We start from the raw sequence: 6,000 nt of genomic DNA, 5'->3' as shown, positions 1-6,000 counted from the left end.
TCTCTAGTATGTACCAGCTACTGTACTGTTCTGCGACTGTAAATATTGATTGTAAATAATGGATTTAAACTGTACAGCTTTACTCTTCACGTTACGATGTGGTACTATGTGATATACACGTTTCTGTACATCCCTATGTTTTGGTCATTCATGTACTATATCCCTATTTGTGTCCAAATTATTATCCTGTACATTTTGTGTAACTAAGCTTTGAATTATTTTATGCTCTGTGCCCTGATGCCTGTGGCTCTGGTGCGCAATATAAATAATAAACAAAACAAACAAACAACAATACAATTATGTGGTAGTACGGACATATATTGGTGCAGCATGTATACGCAGAGCTAACATGCACGCACTTCACTAAATCGCAACAACAAAAACAAACCACACATAGCCTTGCACAACAGCACATGGCGGCTAACAACCGAAAAACACACCCAAGCTCAGCGAACGGTGTAAATCGAACAGAAGCTGCCAATAGCACATCACAGCTCTCTTGCTCTTTTATCCTGCTCAATCCTAACTTACCCCCCCACCTTGTTTTTGTTCATGTACTACCATACAAAACTGATTGCAAACTGTGTGGCATGTTATCCAATTTTTCACAGAAAGTGCTCTAAAATCCACCATTTAACCCATTATTTTAAAAATGTTCTCAGGGGGGGGAGAAACCGCTGGAACTCTGCCTGTTTGTTTCAGGTTCCCTCGCTATGCTCGCTCCCTCATATTATTAGCATGCATTTATACCCCTCCAGTTAAAAGATTCACCAGCCGCCATTGACTTGGAAAAGGCACATTGATGCAGGGTAGGGCAAGCAGATGCAGCATTGCTAGCAGGAGTGTGGGCTCCCGTGCGAGCTGGCAAGACCCCTGGCATGCACGTAAACATATGCCGCAGTGCATGAAAGTCACGGCTAGCTAAAATAAAGAGCTTTCCCACACTCTCGAGCAGGGGAACCAGCATCAAGCAGCTATCAACGGCATAGCTCCTGCCTCTCATTTACGCAGCGCCATGCATGGACACCCAACACAAACTATCAATGCAACAGACATGATTTCCAAAAGATGGAAATAGGGGAAAACAGGATTCAATTAATATATGCATTCTAGGGCGTCCCATGGGTTTCATTTTAGGGTGTGGACAAGGGTGTATGCCCCTCCCCCCCTTTTGTGGCACACCATGTTGCCCCCCTCATTTGGCAGGGCCCCTTTCCGTTAAATGTCACCCCCACCCCCAAGGTTCAGCAAAATTAATCCACTGAGAAGTTCCCACACCTGTCAGGGCAGAAACATTCTGAGTGCAGGATGGGTAGCCTCTGCTATGATTATGTTGCTGACTGTAAGGTTTTAGTTACCCAGAATGGGAGTTGTTTGCCGGGGGATGGCAAGGTTTTTCGAGCCATCTGTTTCTCGCAGTGGCATTCCTTCATTGCTGCCATAGAAACACGTCCTGCCCTAGACATTGCTCAATTTCTTGCTGCAGAACAGCTGCCATTCTGTGTAATTCAACGCGCCGAGACACACAAGTGCAACAGTATTTAATCCTGGCTGTGCGTGTCTGCTGCTTTGTCTTCGTAAACGCGCAGTTCGGTAATTCTGAAGATTTTTCTCCGATGAGTACGTTCTGTGCGGCCACAGCGCGTGCCCTTGAGACTTCGCCGGTTGCGCGTCGCAGCGTGCTTACGTCCTTCTGGGCGTGCGGATATTACGAGGAACGCCCCCCGCTGCCTCTGTGCCCTTTCTCATCAGTAGATGGGCTGCTGGGCGATGCGTCATAGCCATAGAAGGGGTGGAAATCAGAAATCCAATGCGAAGCATTCGTTAGGCCTGGGCGAAAAACGATTCGTGTGGACCAGCCACTCTGACAGATTCTTTTCTGCAGCGCATCTTCCCCCCTCTCTCTGGGTAAGTAACCCGTTGCATGTTATATGATATTCTGCAGTTGGTGCCATCAGACCTAATTGGGTACAAATTATACAAATATATTGATGATTGGTTGCTTAATGTCGTTTGTGGCTCTACTGTGCATGTGTTCGGCCTATGCAGAGTGTTAATTCTCGGTAGCTTTCTGCTCCCTGGAGTGGTCATTGCTTTGGACCGAGGCTAAAAATAAAAACCTGCTAACTCATACACCGCAGTGCCCGACACACATGTAATACCGTCGTTTTCCGTATTTACCTCAACACACGTTACATACAAATTGACACCACTCTTGTGGAATACAAAATGATGCCCAGTTTATTACTATTTTACTAAATATAATATCTATAATATGCTAATACAAATATTACATGAACATCCAGTCATTCCATTCAAAGGAATGACACAAGAGACCAGCATTCGAGAAGTGTTCTTTCATGCCGCAACCGGGTGGGAATGGTTCATACATGCCAACACTCGGGCAATCGGGAAATCAGAATTTTGCCATAGGATTGCATTGGGGATTTAATTATTTTAGGTGGGAGTAAGTAAATAATGGACGTACATTTAATAGAAAAATCGGGACGGTTGGCATGTATGATGGTTTCAACCTTCCCATCTTTTCCTCTGGCTCGGCTTCCCCTCATGGTACTTTGCATTTTCTCAGGTTACAACTCCTTCGCCATTTCCCCTCAGACGCCACCCATCTGTGCAGGACCCCACTCTCGGCTAAGAGGAGTGCCTTTCATCTCTTAGTGAAGGGGGGCAGCGGTCTGCATTTATATTACCAACATATCCTCCTGCCATTTGGCAACCAGAGGGTGCTTGTCCATTTGTGGAGGCGGGCTATCCATGCCCACAGCAGCGTGCATGGAAAAAGCAATTGTTTCCTGCCACGGCAAGTCCCATTTTATACATCAGCTCCTTGCCCTTCATTGGCCTTGTCTTTCTTTTGGGCTTTCTGCACAAAAATACCCAGACTCGCTTTAAAGTGGAAAAGGTCGCTTTAATGTGATAGGCCACAGCTCACAAAGAAACGCTAACCTGGCTCCCTGGCCTTACAGACTAACATATCCGTTTTAAAAATTGCCAAACAATTAATTAAATAAACAATTTCCATTCCCGCACAATTAAATAATGAAATCATTTCAAATTCCTCCCTTCCTATCCCTTTCTCCCTTCCATCTCCTTAAAATTCTCTCAACCTTAATTCCCGCTTTCTCCCATCTTCTCCCCAAGGCCACGCCCCTCCTTCTTCAATACCTGTTCCCCCTCTTTGTACACCCAGGGTAGCCCGTTCGTGCAAACAGTACCACCCCCTTCCTTTACTGCGCTAGTACCCCATTGTGCTTCCTCCACCCCGCCTCCAAAGGGCCACACCACCCGGCACCAGAAAAGCCCTCTCCTGAGGTGTTCTTTCTGCCCCACCCCCCAACCTGTTTTCCCCTATTTACAACTTTATATTATGACTTTCAACGTAGCGTGCATTAAGTAATAACTATTTCTGTATAACGAGAGATGCTCTCTGTCCTCCCGCAAAAAACCTCATCAATTATTTCCCGATGCTCCAGCACTTGCACCCCCATCTCACTGCAAAACCTCCCCTTCTCCCTATTAATCTACTTCCTTGTTCCTTCCACCACCCCTTCATTCACTGGCCCCCTCCAAACTTTCCCCGGCACTAACTTTTACCAAACCAGCCTTACCCTGAGCCATAACTCCCTGTAACCCCGTTAAGGCCCCCTTTCTTCTTCCTCAACAATGATACTCCTTTGTCTCTGACTAAGAACTTCTATCCTGCGTGCACAATTATTCCTTCCAGAAACCCATGTCACTCCCTCAAACCCTCCAACATGGGCAGCAGTTGGTCCCCCCTAAGCACCCCTCTCCCCACCCGTCTCACTGGCGCAATGTCATGGCTGAACCCGGTTATGTCCCAAACTCCTTTTCCTCCTCTTTCCTTGCCCCTTTTACTATTTAATGTCACAAATCCGTATCTTCGGCAACTCACCACTCCTTCATGCCACATCTGCAAAAGAAAAGTTTGTTGTGAGAGTATCTCTGTCACTTCCCAACCCCCCCCCCCCACTATACCCCCTGCTCTTGTTGATGCTCCTAACCGGCCCCTTTTCCGAAACTCTCTGATGTACTCCTTGTCCTTTCCGTACCTCCAACTCCCTCATACCTTTGAACCTATCCTGTTACCCTTCCGATGACGCCCCCATCCTGCAAGAATGAGTCCCCCAAACCTCTGCTCTCTCCCCACATGACCTCCAAAAAAACCCCTTATAACTCCCAACACTAGTGCTGATGACCACGCCGACCCATCTTCGCTGGCCACCAACCCTTCTTTTCCCCCAAATGCTTCCTTCCAAGATAACCCCTCCTCTCTGTGCACAAATCCTTGCTACCCCTGTCCAGCCGCACCCAACAGCCCTTCCCTTTCTGATCTGTCTTCGATCTGCAGATCTTCTTCCACCCACTTCTGATACGAGAACGTCACCCCCCCTTAGTCCTTCTTCCCCTGCTGTCCTGTTTCCCTTCCTGTTCCCCTTTGCCCCACCTTCCAGCAACTTACGTCCATACCATCCTATTTCCCCCACCAGCGACTTCTGTACGCCCCCCCGTCCATGCAGTTCCGTCTCAACGCTGTTCCACCCCACTGCACCAGGGGCCAACATGCACCCCCGTCCATGTAGTTGCCTCTCCTTGCTGTTCCCGCCCCCCATTGCACCAGGGGCCAAACATGGACCCCCATTAATGCAGTCCAATCCACATACCCTGCCACTTCACGTAGCATCTCTGCACACTCATCCCTTCTTGTGTCGCTCTTCCTCTGTTCCGTCACCCGAACACCAAACTCTGATATATCCCTTTTATGCATGCAGTAAATACCAATAATCCTGGCCAAACTTGCAATCCTCCCGGACCACTCCTGCTGACCTCACCTTGTGAAGTGGCTACTTAGCTCCCGACATATCCGCGCCATGTTTTCCACCAACATGCGGACCGGGGCCACTACTAGACAGCTGACATTGAGATACCCCCTTTACCTTTGTATCCTCTCAGTATTATTTCCTGGGCCGCTATCATCTTAACACGAAAACCCTACCAGCCTGCTCACCTTGTGGTGCGGGAAGCGTGAAGACGCGGCCACCGTATCCCACTCCCTCCTTAAAAGGTCAACACCCCCCCTTCCGCTATATCCTACCACCCATCGCCGCCCCAATTCCTGCATTATTGTCTGACAAGACCTCCACATCCTCCGCCCTTCCTGTTCTCTGCCCGCCCCACTGAAAATCATCCAGCTAATGCCCCCTCCTACACAACCGAAACTATAATTAAAACCCACTGCACCGACAGCTAAAGCGCGCAACCCTGCACATGGATATGTCCAGCCCTTAATAAACATTTTGTCCCCCTAATTTTGGCCTTTGAATTGCATCTGTTGCATCCCTAGACCTTGATACTCAATTTAAAACCCTTGCAACAACCTTTCCCCCAAACCTGGCCCCTCTCCCTGTTTGGTTAAACTGAGCCACTCCCCAGCATCATAACTTTAACTGGAGTATGGGCCTTCCCCCACAACACCTTGCCCTGTTCCCCACTCTTTTCCTTGGTCCCCCGCTTGGAAACATTGCGTAATTGGGTGCCGTCCCCCGTATCTGATGCACTCGTGCTTGAACTTGCACACCGACCTCGTGTAGCTTTCTTTATTGAAAGCCCAATATGCTGCCGAGGGCTGTCCTATGTCTCCTCCCCTCACCCCCTCTGGGGCAGGGCGATCATGAAAAGGCCAGTAAGGCACAGGTAAACCGCTTGCTGTGTATATCGTTGGTGCTGGCCTCGTCTGTGCCATCCATTGCAGCCAGAGATCCATGTCGATCTCACCCCACACTGCCTGGCTATCCTCTGCCATCCTCTCCCTAAACTCCTGGTCATATCTCACCCAAGCGAAGCCCCCAAAACTCATGAATGCCTTACTTATCACATTCATGTACTTCAACAGTGCTACACACCTCTCTGGGAACTTCTCGCAGTAAACGCTTGCGTAAATAATGAAAGGTGACGTCCAAT

General features: G+C 48.5%; 1 long non-coding RNA gene across 9 annotated transcripts in view; it reads left to right on the top strand.

Moving 5' to 3' along the window:
* The first annotated feature begins 1,511 nt into the window (after window positions 1-1,511).
* The window catches only part of LOC138566816 (uncharacterized), a 355,734-nt gene continuing 351,245 nt past the window's right edge, over window positions 1,512-6,000 (top strand). For all 9 annotated transcript variants that reach the window (XR_011302025.1, XR_011302019.1, XR_011302021.1 and 6 more), the window contains exon 1: window positions 1,512-1,908. This is a non-coding gene — a long non-coding RNA (uncharacterized lncRNA). The remainder of the gene's footprint in view (window positions 1,909-6,000) is intronic.

The sequence above is a fragment of the Ambystoma mexicanum genome, chromosome 2p (assembly GCF_040938575.1).
Source record: "Ambystoma mexicanum isolate Mex_15411 chromosome 2p, UKY_AmexF1_1, whole genome shotgun sequence".
In the NCBI taxonomy this organism is placed as follows: domain Eukaryota; kingdom Metazoa; phylum Chordata; class Amphibia; order Caudata; family Ambystomatidae; genus Ambystoma; species Ambystoma mexicanum.
Note: the sequence above shows the minus strand (reverse complement) of the source record. Positions and strands in the feature narration are given on the sequence as shown.